Below are 14,592 nucleotides of genomic sequence, written 5' to 3' on the forward strand. Positions count from 1 at the left end.
GGAAACGTTTTAATATTATTTTTTATTTTTATCTTTACACTTGCTTGTGGATTGTGGGAAGATTTACCAAGATTAATGCTCATTCAACTATTCATACACTCTTGTTTCATTTCATTGACTGTAATACACACAAACTCCTGTTACAATTACCTTTGCTTTCCAAATATTCTGAATGTTCCCCTGGATAAATGTTGCCCTTTTAATCACAGAACTTAGATTATTTTAAGGTAATTGTATCTACCCAGGATTATTGCTCCCAGGTAGGCTTGTCAATTATTTGACTGGAAGTTTTTCCAAGGGGTGAGTTCAGTCCCACACCTGAAGCGATGCTGGAAGCCATGGTCTCAGGACTTCCACAAATCGACCCAACAAGGAAGCCTAGTCTTTGTATTATTCTTTTGTGTGTGTGTATTGTTTCACTTTTTGTCCCACTCTACCCAAGACCTTCTAACGCTATCTTTTCCAAAGAAGTGGGTACTGATAGCAAGGCACCACCTATTTCTTCTGGTCATAGAGATCAGGAGACTCCTATCCATGATTCATTACAACATTGGACGAATGGTTTCGTTGTGTCTTCAAGGATCATCACTCTGGAAAGGGTGAAAGAATTAGCTGCACCTAGTGTGGTTTAAAGTCCCCAGTCACTACTCTCAAAGCCCAGATGTAGGACATTGTCTTTGTGCGCTGTTATCTCAGCGGGTCTTGTGTCCCTGAGCCCCAAGGCCTCCTCCTGAGAGAGAGAAAAGTTAACAAACTGATGGTTTTCTTTAGTTTAGATCACAGTAGGTCAGAGAAATGTTTAGACAGATTATGAAATTTATGAGATTGTGAAACTGATGAAGGTGAGATATTCTCCATGTTGGATTTTTAACTTCTCTAACAAACAGCTACCCTGTCAGAGAGACGGTGACAAGGGCCAGGTTGACCATGAGTATTCAGAGTGACACACTCATCTTTGACTTTAATCTGCACAGATTTGTCTGACACTCCGAGTAAAGCTGACATTCCCTGAGATTTGTTTCCTCTTCTCAGGCAGCAGGAAGTACAGGAGAGACCTGGGCGCTAGGACACACCTGAGAGTCTATTGAGAGTCTATTTAGAAGGGGTCATTCAGTTGATGAGATTCTTCAAAGTCTTCACTAAGGAGACAGAGGTACCTTCCATCATGGACATCATTCCCCACAGACAGTAAGGAGAGACCCAGGCTCCTTGGGCTGCAGATTCACACTGGGTTTGAAACCACTCTCGCCTGAGTGTGAATGAGAGATGCACTAAGTGGAGTCACAGTTCAAAGCTCTCTGTGTGTGAGGTTCTAGTGCTAGTGCCAGTCTTGTCTCCCCGCCCCCGCTCTCTCTCTCTCTCTCTCTCTCTCTCTCTGCATGTGTGTGTTGCAGGATGTTACTAGGATTAAGTGCTGTCCCTCCCAGGAGTCCCAAGACCTGGGTATCCAGGGTTATAGGGCTGGAGGAGTCTGACACGTAGGGCAGGGCAGAAATATGCAAAGTGGAAGACATCCATTTTAGACCCACAGGCCACCTCCACAGGGGAAGGTTTCTCATCACCCAGCTGGTGAACTCAGTGTGATTCCTTTGCATCCTCCTTGCAAGATGGGGTCTGCCACCCTAGATCTCCTCATTGCTCTTCTCCCAGGTCAGGATCACCACAGGTTTGAGATGAATGGAGGATGTGTGTGCAGAGGGAGTCTCTCATCTCTCAATCCTATCTCCACAAGTGTCTGTGCTCAGGTGCAGCTGGTGCAGTCTGGGGCAGAGGTGAAGAGACCTGGGGAGTCTTTGAGGATCTCCTGTAAGACATCTGGGTACAGCTTTAATAGAAACTGGATTGGCTGGATTAAGCAGACACCTGGAAAGGGCTTGGAATGGATAGGGATAATTTATCCTAGTGATGCTGATACCAGGTACAACCCATCCTTCCAAGGAAAAGTCACCATCTCCACAGAAAACTGCATCAGCACCATGTACCTGCAGTGGAGCAGCCTGAAGGACTCAGACACGGCCATGTATTACTGTGCAAGAGACACAGTGAGAGAAACTCCTTCCTGAGAGGGGCAGAAACCCTCAGCCTGATGCAGCTGCAGAGCAGGAGTCTCAGAGCATCTCTCAACTCAGCACCAGAGAACAGAGTGTCTGCTGTCTCCCAGTTCGTGAAACCAATAACACAGGCCACTGGCACGACAGGGCGACATCTCCCCACATGGGAGCACTGATGTATCATACCAGTAAGAGTTTCTCTGGAGTGGCCCACTGTGTAACTTCTGATCAACCGCAGCACTATACAGCATATGACGTAAGGTTTCTTCATGAAATTCTCAGAGTTCAGCCCTTGATGCTCTTGAAGATTGAGCAGGTGCGTTGTCATATAGGAAAAAAAAAATCAGCTCAAATGTCCTGGCCTTTTCCTCATTAAGGCCATTCCCAATGTTACTAGAATTTCTTCCTAAGAAGTAGCCATGATCTTTGCTTGCTTTCTAACTTGATTCAGTTGCCTGCATTCAACTTGATTCAAGAAACAGCTTTATAGAAACTTCCTGGGGGAGCAGTGGTGCTGTGGCATTAACAAACTGCTCATGGATCTCAGACCTGATACCAGTTAGTTACTGGTATGAAGAAGAATATGGCATCAGGCCTGGAAAAAGGCTTATGACTTATGGCTTATGAACAACCTGTGATATGAAGATAACACAATCTTGCTTGCTGAAAGTGAGGACTTGAAACACTTGCTGATGATGATCAAGGATTGCAGAGGTCATTATGTATTAGGATTCAATGTAAAGAAGACCAAACGATGCTGGCCAGATTCCAATTTTGTTGTTGTTTATGATTACTGTTTATTTTGAACGGACTTTGAAAAGTCAGCATACTTCATGAAGACTCCAGACACCCGCCTTCCTTCCAGCTCCTCTCACAACAAGCTGCCAGGAAGAGAATTCACTCTCTCTCCCAATAGCTCAAGTCAAAGCAAAACAAAAAAAGTGTTACATGACTCAGTCTTTATAAGTGGCCTTGATATTGCCTTGTCTGTTTGAACCAAGTGAAATAAAGCTCAAAGGATTGAAATTTTCTTTTATGTTGCAGGATCCTTCTGCATTTAAACTCTGAAAATTGTCTTTCATTGTGGGACTTTGTGATTCTTTACAATTATTATTGTCCATTCCTAGATTGTTTTCTTCCTTCAATAAAGTCTTTGATATTTACTGAAAGCTCTTGCTTATCTTTGAAAGGAAGAATAGAAAAGTAAATGTAATATGTACATTTCATGACCATCGATGTCTACCAATCACTATCAAGTTCCTAAAAAGAAATAAAACAAATAATAAATATTAATAAACTTACTATTTATTTGAGCAAAATATAGTACACACCAAGGGATTGAAAAAGTTATCTTCTATAACTAATTTTTGTTCCAAGATTATATTTGTTGTGATTATAATAACTAAGGAGAATCTTACTACAGTGTAAGAACAATTAAGAACATTGGACATTCTGTTTGAGGCCATACCCCAACATGCTTAACTTTGTGTGGCAATGTAAACTCCACAGCTTGACCAAGGAACCTCCCCTTAGGATATGAGATGGTGCCACAGCATGTTGGAACACCCCAGTTACTTGTTTGTTTCCTTGGCTAAATCTGTAAACCACTCCCACCTTTTTTCCCCCAGGAGCTTTCCTTCAGGAATGTTCTGGTTTAGTTCTTGCCTGATTCAAGTAAAGCAGACCCTTTCACTTTCATGCTGCTCCTGTCTTTTTTCTCAGCTAGAGTGGTGTCGCTAACTTGTTTCACACTTCGTTTGGCTGAGTGTGTTTTTCAATGTGAAAATATACTCTGTCTTATAGAGTCACTGTGATTCGAAATCACCTTAATGACAGTGAGGTTGGGATTGGTGTTATCACAAAGAAGATGATGGGGGTCAGACTTTCTCTTCTCAGTTTCTGAGAAGAATTGGATTGTCTCTACTTCATTCTTGGGGCTTCCAAAATGCAGAACATCTCATCAATTTCCAGGTAAAATCTCAAACCTAGTGGAAAACATTACATCATGGACAGGGTCCTCTAGGATCCACAAACCTTGTCCGTAGTCATGAATTACCTGTGGAGATTCTTCTGCCAAGTGGTTACTTCTTTCTGATAGTTTCCAGATTCCCAAAATGGGTTGACATAATAAGGTTTCCATTACTTGTCATCAGTAATTATTTTCCCTCTTCCTAGTTGTCCAAGATTTGGGCCTAGGATTGATGAATCCCTCAGATTCTCAACGTAAACTTTGCTATCTCTGGTGACTGCTGAATGCCAGAGCTGGAGCTGCCAAAACCTGCAGAAGAGGTTGGAGTAGTTGTGAGCAATATATTCTAGTAGCAGAAAACAGCCTCCCATCCCTATGGAACTGGTACTCGAACTCCAGAAGAATACCCACAAATCAGTTATCTTGCATCTGAGCTCAATCACACTGAGGGCACAGCTGTCCACTCATGTGGGAGAGAATCAGAGAGAGAACTCAGGTTAGCAGGGCAGGCGTAGGTGGGTAGAAACTAATAAATATTAAAAACTCACCTAACAACACAGAAGGCGCACAGCAAATAACCCAATTAAACAAAAACAGAGAAGACGAATTAAAGTGATAAATACCCAGTTTTAATGCTCATGATAAAAGAAAGGCGGCTGGAATCTCCCAGATCAGAAATCAGAGAAGAGACACCATTCCACAGATTTTATGGACAGTGAAAGGCGAAAAAGAATCTAATAATGTCCCCACATAAGAAACGGATCATAGAGCTGCTCACTGTCATCATGCCTATCCAGCGGTTGAGGGGAACGAGAGGGGATGCACTGTGACCTCTCAGATGGCAAAGGCTGTTGTGTCTGCCATATAAAGCTTATAACTTGAAAGTTACATTCTTAAAAAATATAATAATGTGCAACAAAGAAATACTTGGTACAGAACCTGTTTAAGAGCTCTATTTTCCTGAGAATGCTTGTGTTTCTCTGAGTCTGAGGGAGAAGAGTTGCCCATAATCTCTACACAATCGCTTCTAAATATCAGGGAAGATGCAAATGCAGCTCTCTGCCTGCTGATAAACCAGCCACAGCCCCTGATGTTTGAGATCTCAGAGGACATTCCAGTTTCCGGGTCTCTGCTGTTACCATTTCGTGACAGGAGCTTGTCCAGAGGACACATCATGAATTTTGCAGCAACACTGGCTTTCATTTTGGCTATTTCACATGGTAATTGTGGTGTACCGTACTGTGTGTGTGTGTGTGTGTGTGTGTGTGTGTGTGTGTGTGTGTGTGTGATGGTGAGTGATTTAGTTTGTATGTGGGTCTGTTTGCAGGTGGTCAGTGTGAGGTGCAGCTGGTGGAGTCTGGGGGCGATATGAGAAAGCCTGGGAGGTCTCTGAAAATCTCCTGTGTAACCTCTGGATTCAACATCAAAAAGGATGGCATGAATTGGGTCCGCCAGGCTCAAGGAAAGGGCCTGCAGTGGGTCTCGGGTATTAATAGTGGTGGAAGGGTCAATGCACCATCTCCAGAGACAACTCCAAGAACACACTCTATCTTCAAATGGACAGCCTGAATGCTGAGGACACGTCCATGTATTACTGTGCAAGAGACACCCAATGGGCGCAAATCAGTGAGAGGCCATACACAAATTTTCCCTGCACAGAGGACAGTGGTCTCCAGGGGGCGCTCAGGACCCACAGAGCACAGGGCTCAGACCCAGGAGCAGGTGCAGCTGGAGCTTCAAGGCTGGTTTCCTGTGGGGATCTGCGGATTCTGCTAAATCTGTTTCCCTAGGGAATCTCTCTCTAATTTAAGAATATTAGTTCTGTGCCTACTTCTGGTATCTGTGAATTTAAATAGTATATTGTAATGGGAGAATATAGTCTGTCTTACAGCAACAAACAGTCTGTCCCTTAAGGGCAGGAAATGACTCTGTCAGGTGTCCCTGCATCAGAGTTCTCATGACGCTCAGATAAATACTTTCCAATCAGACTCAGGGGAAATAGGAGACTGGGAAAAGGTCACTATTAAGTGCCAACATTATTGACTGAAAATTTCACAGTATATTCTTCCATCACTTTGTAAGGTTTCATGACAATCACTTATTCAAATTATAGAAACGTTGATACATGCACACAATAGAATGCTATACATGCCAAAAAAGTACCAGAGAGACCACAAAGCACATTAGGACATAGACATGAGTGTAACTAGACAATTACACACGCACACAAAACAATGAAGCAAAAACAAAACAAAAAACACCTACAAAGGAGGCTCCACTCAAATTTGGGCATGTTGTCATATAGCAGGAATTGGGAAATGGCAAGGGCTTCTGACATTCAGCAGTGTCCCAGCGTTACTTCAGTTTCATAGAGTCTCCTGTGATGGTGTTCTCAAAGGAACCAAACTACTGTGTTGAACTTAAAGCTTAAAATCTCCAACGTGGGAGGCACAGCTGATTGCTATTCTAAATTCATGAGTTTCAAGGTATGATCACATGATTTCAAATGGTAAAACCAAGATCAGAGGAGGGAATGGAATTAGAGGTTCAATTCAGGACTATCATTGTTGAGGTTCTCTACTTTCTGGACGCCAAGGTCTTCCAGCCTCTACTGATGTGCTGTTGATTTTCTTTCTCTCTTGGCATTGGTCTGACAAGGGAGAAAACAACTCTGCACTTACCTTTTTAGCACCCTCAGGTGGATTCCAGCACTCTTGTGTTTGATGAGTGTAAGTTTTGTCTGGAGCTCCGCTAAAGCTAGAGGTAATTAACTGAAGTTCTGTCATTCTTAGGGAAACATTGTGAACCTAGGTCTGAGGTGTGGCCTTACAAACATCCACGTTTCTCCCTCAGGGGCAATATGGGTCCAGGAGAAATTTCTGCTCTCTTTCCAGGATCGACCTTCTTCTGTTTTTACCTCATCTGTTTCCCCCACAGTTGCTATAGTTTACCACATGAGACCATAACTTCCTGTTTTGGAGTCTTTAACTTCTACATCTTGGTATTTGTATATTATAGATGAGAGGGCCTATATTCTGGGGGGTGGGGGGGAATCATATGGTGTCCTCTGTTTCTATTGGTTTCTTGTGTGACTTAACACTACAGTTAAATGTGATAATAATAAATCATATTTTCCCACAGATTTAGTTGCCAGCTACTTCCTCCAGGACACTATTTCTGCCGTCAGCTACTTTCATAGTAAATTACACACAAAATGACACGTTATTCTGCTGATGAAAACCAGACTAGCAAAGGTATTCAACTCTAGGAGAGAGGACACACCCCATAGGATGTCCAGTTCTCCCCATTTACTGGAAAGCTAAGATTATACATAAGTCACAGTGGAATTTTTGCTGACCTAAGATGCCCTTGTGGCAATATTAAAAGTGAACAGAAAAGGTGTTGAACAAGAGAGTGAAACCATGTGTGATGGTTTTCCTGATCAGGATGTCTTTGTGTTTGCATGGTCCAATGCAGCTGGTGGCTCTGGGAGACTTGAGGCAGACTAGGGCCCTTCTGAGATTCTGCAGTCCAACCTGTGGACCCCTCCCCAGCAGTGATGGCATGGATGTCATCAGCCAATTCCATGAAGGGCCTGAAGTAATAGTTATTCCATAGCCTACCTACACACTGTGAATTCCTGATTGACAGTCACCAGAGAAAAGCCAAGAACATTTTTTATTTTCAAATGGACAGCCTCAATCTAGTTCAGTAATGGAGACACGGAAAAGGGAATGTGTAAGAATCTGTACACAAACCTCCCTAAAGGGAGGTATGGACTTCAGGGATTGCTCAGGACTCTGATTCACAGGACTCAGTCTGGCAGACAGTGTGGAGGGGAGTTAAGAACTGGCTTCCTCTCCATCTTACAGCTTCCATTGGAGATTTTCACGATGTCAGGGTTTGTATCAACTGCTCAATTATAAATTTTGCATTGTAAGGTGAGGAAACGGGCTCCCATTTCTAAAGTGCAGAAGGACACAAATGGAGTCAGATACACACAGAGGGGACAAGGCAAAGATGAGGGATCTCTCAGCTATGATGCAAATCTGTGTCCAGTAAGGGTTTTGAGAGGAAAGGGTGGCTGGGATTTCCATAAAGTCAGCACAGTCCAGCATGAACTAGCAATCACATCACAGTGTCCTCAAGCCATAGTTGTGCATCGGAGCTGTCCTGTGTATCTCAAAACCTGGCTTGTCTTAATGCCCTGGACATCCTCAGACACTGGCTGGGAATCAGGACTAAACAAGTGATGGTTTTCGGAGGACACATTTGAGGGCCTGGAGCATTGTGCTACCTTGTGCAGAGTAAGGAGAGGTGCTTCACTTGAGCAAACATCTTGTCCACTGTTTGCCTTGCGTTTTGATTGCAAATTGTCCCCACCCCTCACAAACATTTAAAAATCCACGTGTCAGAATTTTATAGGTGCATATTAAATAGTTTTATTTAATTGTAATACAAGCATCTTTAGCCTACAGTTGTACTTTCCCAAGGGACCCACAGCCCTGTCAGAAGAGAACTGATAGCCTTCAGTGCCCAAGGCTGGGATTTTAACCTACTGCCTGAAGAATGATTTGCATAGGAGGAAGCCCTGTGCTTATAAATAGAGTCTCCTTTGTTTCTTCTGAGGCCATCATAGGGCAATTCTTCTTTTGAACTCATCTCTGTGTTAGTTTTGAATGAGAGAGCACGTTTTCTAGGAGGTGTCTGTGAATGGTCAAAGGACAGCCCAGCATTTCTGAGCCAAGTATTCTTCCCCTCCAGCCCTTCATTGCTCCTGCCCTGACTGAGGCTCCCATATATCCTGTGCATCAGAGGTTGGGCAGTATAGAGTTCTTTGAAACCATCAGGTTCACCCCACAGTGTCCTCATTACCCCACACTCTCCAAACACATTACTTTTTTATACACTGACGCCATTTAATCAACCTTCTCAATGTCCTTGGTCATTTTCATATGTGGTAAATAAATGTTTTAGAAGAATTAATACTAGATCTGTCCCAAGGAGTTGGGGATTGGTTATCCCACCAAATATCCACCTCTTCCATGATGCCATCCAGTGCCTTTTTCCACCCACTCCTCCCTTGAGTAGATTTCCTCATGTTTCTGGGCTCTGTGAATTGTTGCAATGTCCAACAGATACTAAGGACAGGCAGCGGTAAGCTCGACCAGAGACTGCCCTTCACTCTTGTCCCTGTATTTCATTAATGTACATATGCCCTGAGGCCTCTGGCAGGATGTCTGCAGTTGGCATTGACTCCCTACTAATGTTCATCAGCCAGGTCTTTCCCCACCTTGGCCAAGATCATCACAAACCCCACCGCTCTTACAAGCAACACCATCACTTCATCCAGTGCCTGATTGCTAAGGAAAACCTCAGGGTAAGTCAAGTGAGTCAAGTGCCACCGTGTTTCAGGGAAGAAGTTGCCAACTAGAAAAGTTGGTCCCCAGACAAGACAAGGTTTTAACTCTGCGAGAAATGCAAGATTCTGAAGAGAGACTCTGTTTGACAGAGAACGTTCAGAAGAGTGCAGACCAGTCAGGTGTCATGACTTCACGTGTAGAGACACAGCAGAGCAAGGAGGGGGGAAGAGTTGTTTAATAGACAGGGCTTTACCTATAAATATAGACACATCGATCTATTTCCCCATCCTCCTATATATATTTGCATGTACATGTCTTTGTCTAGACCTCCATAAATGCCCTTTGACTCCTAGCTCTTTCCTCCATCTCCCTTGACTTTCCTCCTGCCCTACTACCATGCCTCGTTGCCACCTGGGCTAGAGTATACCTCTTGTCTACACAACCTTACCCTTGATCATTCCCCACCAGGCCTGCCATCCCCCCCTCTCTACCATTTGGGGTCCCATGTTGTTCCCTTGTCCCTGTGTTTGTTAACACTACTTCCTTACCCCCCTATCCCCCCACCCAAAGTCCCCCCAGAACTGTCGGTCCAGTTTTTTTCCCTACAGATAGTTCATCCAGCCTGTCCTATTCAGACAGACCTGTGGAGACACTAACATGCACGAAAACAAGACAGAGGAAAACAAAGCAACAGTATGCAACCAGACAACAAAACAACAAAAATAAACCACTGAAAATCTGATTATATGTGTTTTTGTATTCTTTCCAGGATGAGGCTTAAAAATGAAGTCCTATTTCCAATATTTTATATTTTCCTAATTATACATTCTCTTCTTGTTCCCAGTTTAGGTCAGCACCTTCAGAGTTGATTCTTCTCTCTGTGCCTGAGATAACAGATCACAGGGAAAAACTGACAAGAGCTTCCACCCTGTGTACCACGTGGTCTAGAACAGATTCAGTAAGAGATTGGCAGTATAACTAGGGGATTTACTGGGGTGGGCATCTGGAGGATCCTTGAGCAAAAGCCGGGAATGGCAGGGTTCAGACTCCATGCCGCTGTCTCTCAGCATCAATGAGGATTCACCTATGGAAGTGGACAGAGACATCATTCCTGAGCAGACAGCCCCCAAGCACTCCTCTCAGACACCACACCCAGGACTCTGCCCAGCAGGACAGTGGGGTTTGGCATTTCTGGGCCCCTGCTGCTTCACAGAAGTCTGGGAGCTGCCACTACCCTTTCAGTGGGCCACTTCCCAGTGTGTGTCTGATGGCACAGAGCGTTTTGGAGAGTGCAGTTGGATTTTTATCCATGCCTGACCCCAGAAATTCAATAAACACAAATCACAATTATAAAAGAAAAGCTAAATAGTTATCAGTAAGCAGAAAAATGTGGAACCAATAAATAATAAAGGCTTTATACAAATAAAATCATCACAATTCATCTGATACAATTAAAGCTTACTTTAGTGATTTTAAATGAGATGAGAACAGCTTTTAACAATAATACACACCAGCTTTCAATATATTAAGAAAATAAATGATAATATATCTAGGGAAAGTGAGGTAAAATAAAATTGTCACACTTCATGGTATATCATTAAAATTTAGTGATTTTGAATGAGACCTGAGCAGCTTTTAGCGTGAATACAAGTCAAGTTTCCAAGTGTTAAGGAAATACATTAATATATCTGAGGAATGAGCAATAAACCCCTCATTATCTTGATGGGATATCATTGTGTTCACAGAATAAAGAAAGGATAAAGTAGAAATAGCATTGTCCCTTTCTAGGGTCACCAGATTCAAAGGAAATAGATGATAACACTATTCTAAACTTTAGAAAGAATGGAAGATACATGTTTAAAGGCAAGATACATTTATGAGATCTACCGAGGCAATAAACCTCAGGTGATTACCCTCTGTCCATAATAGAGGGATGGGAATCACCTGGTTACTAATCAGATTGCATTGGAGAGATGATTATAGTAGAACAAAATGATAAACCTGGCTTGAATGGTTAAAACTTTTTCAGTTAACCCCCCTACTGATACATGTTGGGTCTGATCTGGTTTTTTTTCTTAACTATTAAAATAATTTAATGTGTCTTTAGAGTTTGTTTACAGGTAGACTTTCGATATCAGTATATGTATACAACCCCACACATATTTTAACATTGAAGGACTTGTAACTATCATAGTTAATCATATATATAGAGAGATTTCATGGTACCACAATTGCAACCTAATTATTTACATGGTACAATCAATATAAAGCAGTCCTAGATCTTAAAAGTAAAACAAATAAGAATTTGAAGAAAACATGCAATCTTTGAGCAAGTAACACACCTCTTTCATGTTAAGGACTAACAATAATGACTATTCACACTGAAGGCAGGTAACACCACTGGTTTGAGAGATTTAATAATCAACCTGTTCAGAGTCTGGTGCACAGCCAAAAATAAACATCAAGTGTTCAAATGATACAAGTATGAAGGGCCAAAATTTGGAAGCAATCTAATGAATTAAGCCGTACCATTAAGTCTCTCTCTCTCTTTATATATATTTATATTTATATTTATATTTAAAGCTAAACAGTTACTTACTACTATCAAGCTCTTAAGAGTTTGGTGGCAGTCACTCTTAAGTAGGCACTCTTTAAGTGGATTCCTTATGGTAAAAGCTAAACCTGTTTTCTCGATTTTAAATGTGGTTAAGATGTCCAGGCATGGAAGGAAGCAAGCTGAACCATCACCAGTACACAATAATTAAATACAACATAGTAGAAATATTTCATCTCTGAGAAGTCAGACACATGATTTCTCAAAAATCACAAATGGGACGCAGATTTAGTTGCTGACTTCAATGATAGCCTGGAACTGGCAATTTATGGCCATCTTTAGCTCCAACAAAAAGTATAAGAAAGAGTGATGAGATCAATATTCACCATTCTTGGATCTTCAGCAAATTCAGGATCAATGTAGAAAAACCCTGGCATGTCTACTTCCTCTTGTGGATTAAGCCTTTGTTCTTCAAAACAGAAGCACTGTATTCTATTGAAATACTGTCCAGCTTCAAATGGTACAAGATTGTATGTAGAAATCCCGATGACTGGCTTGTCAGTCGGGTTCTTAGCTTTGTAAAATGCCAGTGCCGTCTCTCCTGGCATTACATATATTTCCGTTTGCTGAGGTCTAAAGTTCCACTGGAGACTTGCATGCACATCCGCATTAAAGGTTACTTTAGAGGGAGGGGGGAACGGGGAGGGAGCGGGGGAAAAAAAGAGGACCTGATGCAAAGGGCTTAAGTGGAGAGCAAATGCTTTGAGAATGATTGGGGCAGGGAATGTGCAGATGTGCTTTATACAATTGATGTATGTATATGTATGGATTGTGACAAAGTTGTATGAGCCCCTAATAAAATGTAAAAAAAGAAAAGAGGAGAAAAAAAAGAAAATGATTAGGGAAAAGAATGTACAGATGTGCTTTATACAACTGATGTATGTATATGTATGGATTGTGATAAGAGTTGTATGAGCCCCTAATAAAATGTTTAAAAAAGAAAAAAAAGGTTACTTTAATAATGCGATCCTTAACAGGCACCATGTTTTCAATCTGGTTAGATCCATGACCAGCTACAGCTGACCCTCCAAGTCCAGTAGTCTGGCAATAGAGCCGATAAAGGGGCACCGCTGCGTAGGACGCCCCCAGCATGGCCATGGCGACCGAGGTCACGTATGTGAGGACAGTCTTGTTGCGGCGCCGCCAGGCCTCCTCCTGCGCGCGCATGAACGGGTTCGTGCTCTTTGGCCCCTGAGGCGGCTGCAAAAGCAGGCCCAGTGCCTGGCTCCGGAGCCCCGACGTCCCTAGCCGCCTCAGTCCCCTGTCAGGAGCTTGGGTGCCACTCCGCCATGGGCAGAGGAGGGGCTCTAGCCTCTGGTCAGCAACGCAGCGTGACCCCAGCGCCCGGCACACAGCTCCAAGTTCCTCCATGCCATGAGCCAGACCTGATCTGGTTTTCAACATTCTCTCTCTCTCCCTCTGTTTCATATTGGGTATACTCTACTCAGATGTATTTTGTCATTGGTGGTAACCCTACTGAATTTATATTATTATCTTTTCTGTTTTTCTCAGAATATGAAACCTGGGATTGATGCACCTATAGACACAGCAAGTAAAATAGGATATGGTGGGGTGGGGCTATGGGAGACAGACAGAGTAAGATGGGGTTGATATTAAAGAGTTTAGGAAGTAAGAAAATATTTTGAAACTGACTGTGGTAGCAAATGTACAATATGTCTTGATGTGATTGAGCTATGGAATTATACGATATCTGCATTATCACACCCAAAAATGGTTTTTGGAAAATAAAAAGCAAGATTATGTGCTTCATAAAATGAAAGGTATAAGAGATTATACAATATAAATATTTAAAACCCCATATAAAATTTAAAATATTATTGTAGTAAATGAAATATAACAGAAATAAATGGAGGAGCATGTCACGGTATTTATTGTAAAACTCAGTGACTCTAAATCTTGCCATTTCTAAACTGAATGATAAATCCAATGTGATAACATTCAACATCTATGTAAGGATAAGGTCACTAGAAGAACAAAACCAGAGCTGCATAGAGAGATAAAGAGAACTGCTCATGCAGTTGTAGAAGTGGGCACCTCCATTCTGACTCTAAGTCCTCGAGTCTTAGTTAGGCTTCTCCTGACTTATGTAGCTTCAGGGGCTGATAAATCTACAATAGGCTGGAGCACAACTTGATGATAGTTTCAAAGGCAGGTAAATAAAAACAAGTCATACTTGTTATTGAAGATGTATATTACTTCAAGGTCAGATCACATGTCAGATACCAGGCCACTGTGGACTCTCAGGATTGGCGGGGGTTATTTCAAGCTTTCGGTCAAATTCAAAACCTAGAGCTTGAAGAGCCCAGATGCAGGATCCAAACCCAGAAGGAAACGAACAAGTTTCCCTACCAATCTGTTTATAAAGGAAGTAGATCACATTCACACAGAATATTTGTTTTCCAGTTGCTTCAGAGCTTTGTCCTGAGTAAGGGAGGTACACTCTACCCTAATCATACAACTGCTTGGCTACGCACAGCAGACCCCATTATGGAATTGATTGAATTGTGTTCTTTCACATGATGAGGAATTACTAGGTGCCAACTACCAAACCACTAAGCACACTACCCCGCCAAG

At 42.3% G+C, this 14,592-nt stretch overlaps 1 pseudogene; it reads right to left on the minus strand.

Moving 5' to 3' along the window:
* Nucleotides 1-12,238: 12,238 nt before the first annotated feature.
* Nucleotides 12,239-13,368, minus strand: LOC142436667 (cytochrome c oxidase assembly protein COX11, mitochondrial-like; annotated as a pseudogene).
* Between the last annotated feature and the right edge of the window lie 1,224 nt (nt 13,369-14,592).

This window comes from Tenrec ecaudatus, unplaced genomic scaffold (assembly GCF_050624435.1).
Source record: "Tenrec ecaudatus isolate mTenEca1 unplaced genomic scaffold, mTenEca1.hap1 Scaffold_536, whole genome shotgun sequence".
NCBI lineage: Eukaryota > Metazoa > Chordata > Mammalia > Afrosoricida > Tenrecidae > Tenrec > Tenrec ecaudatus.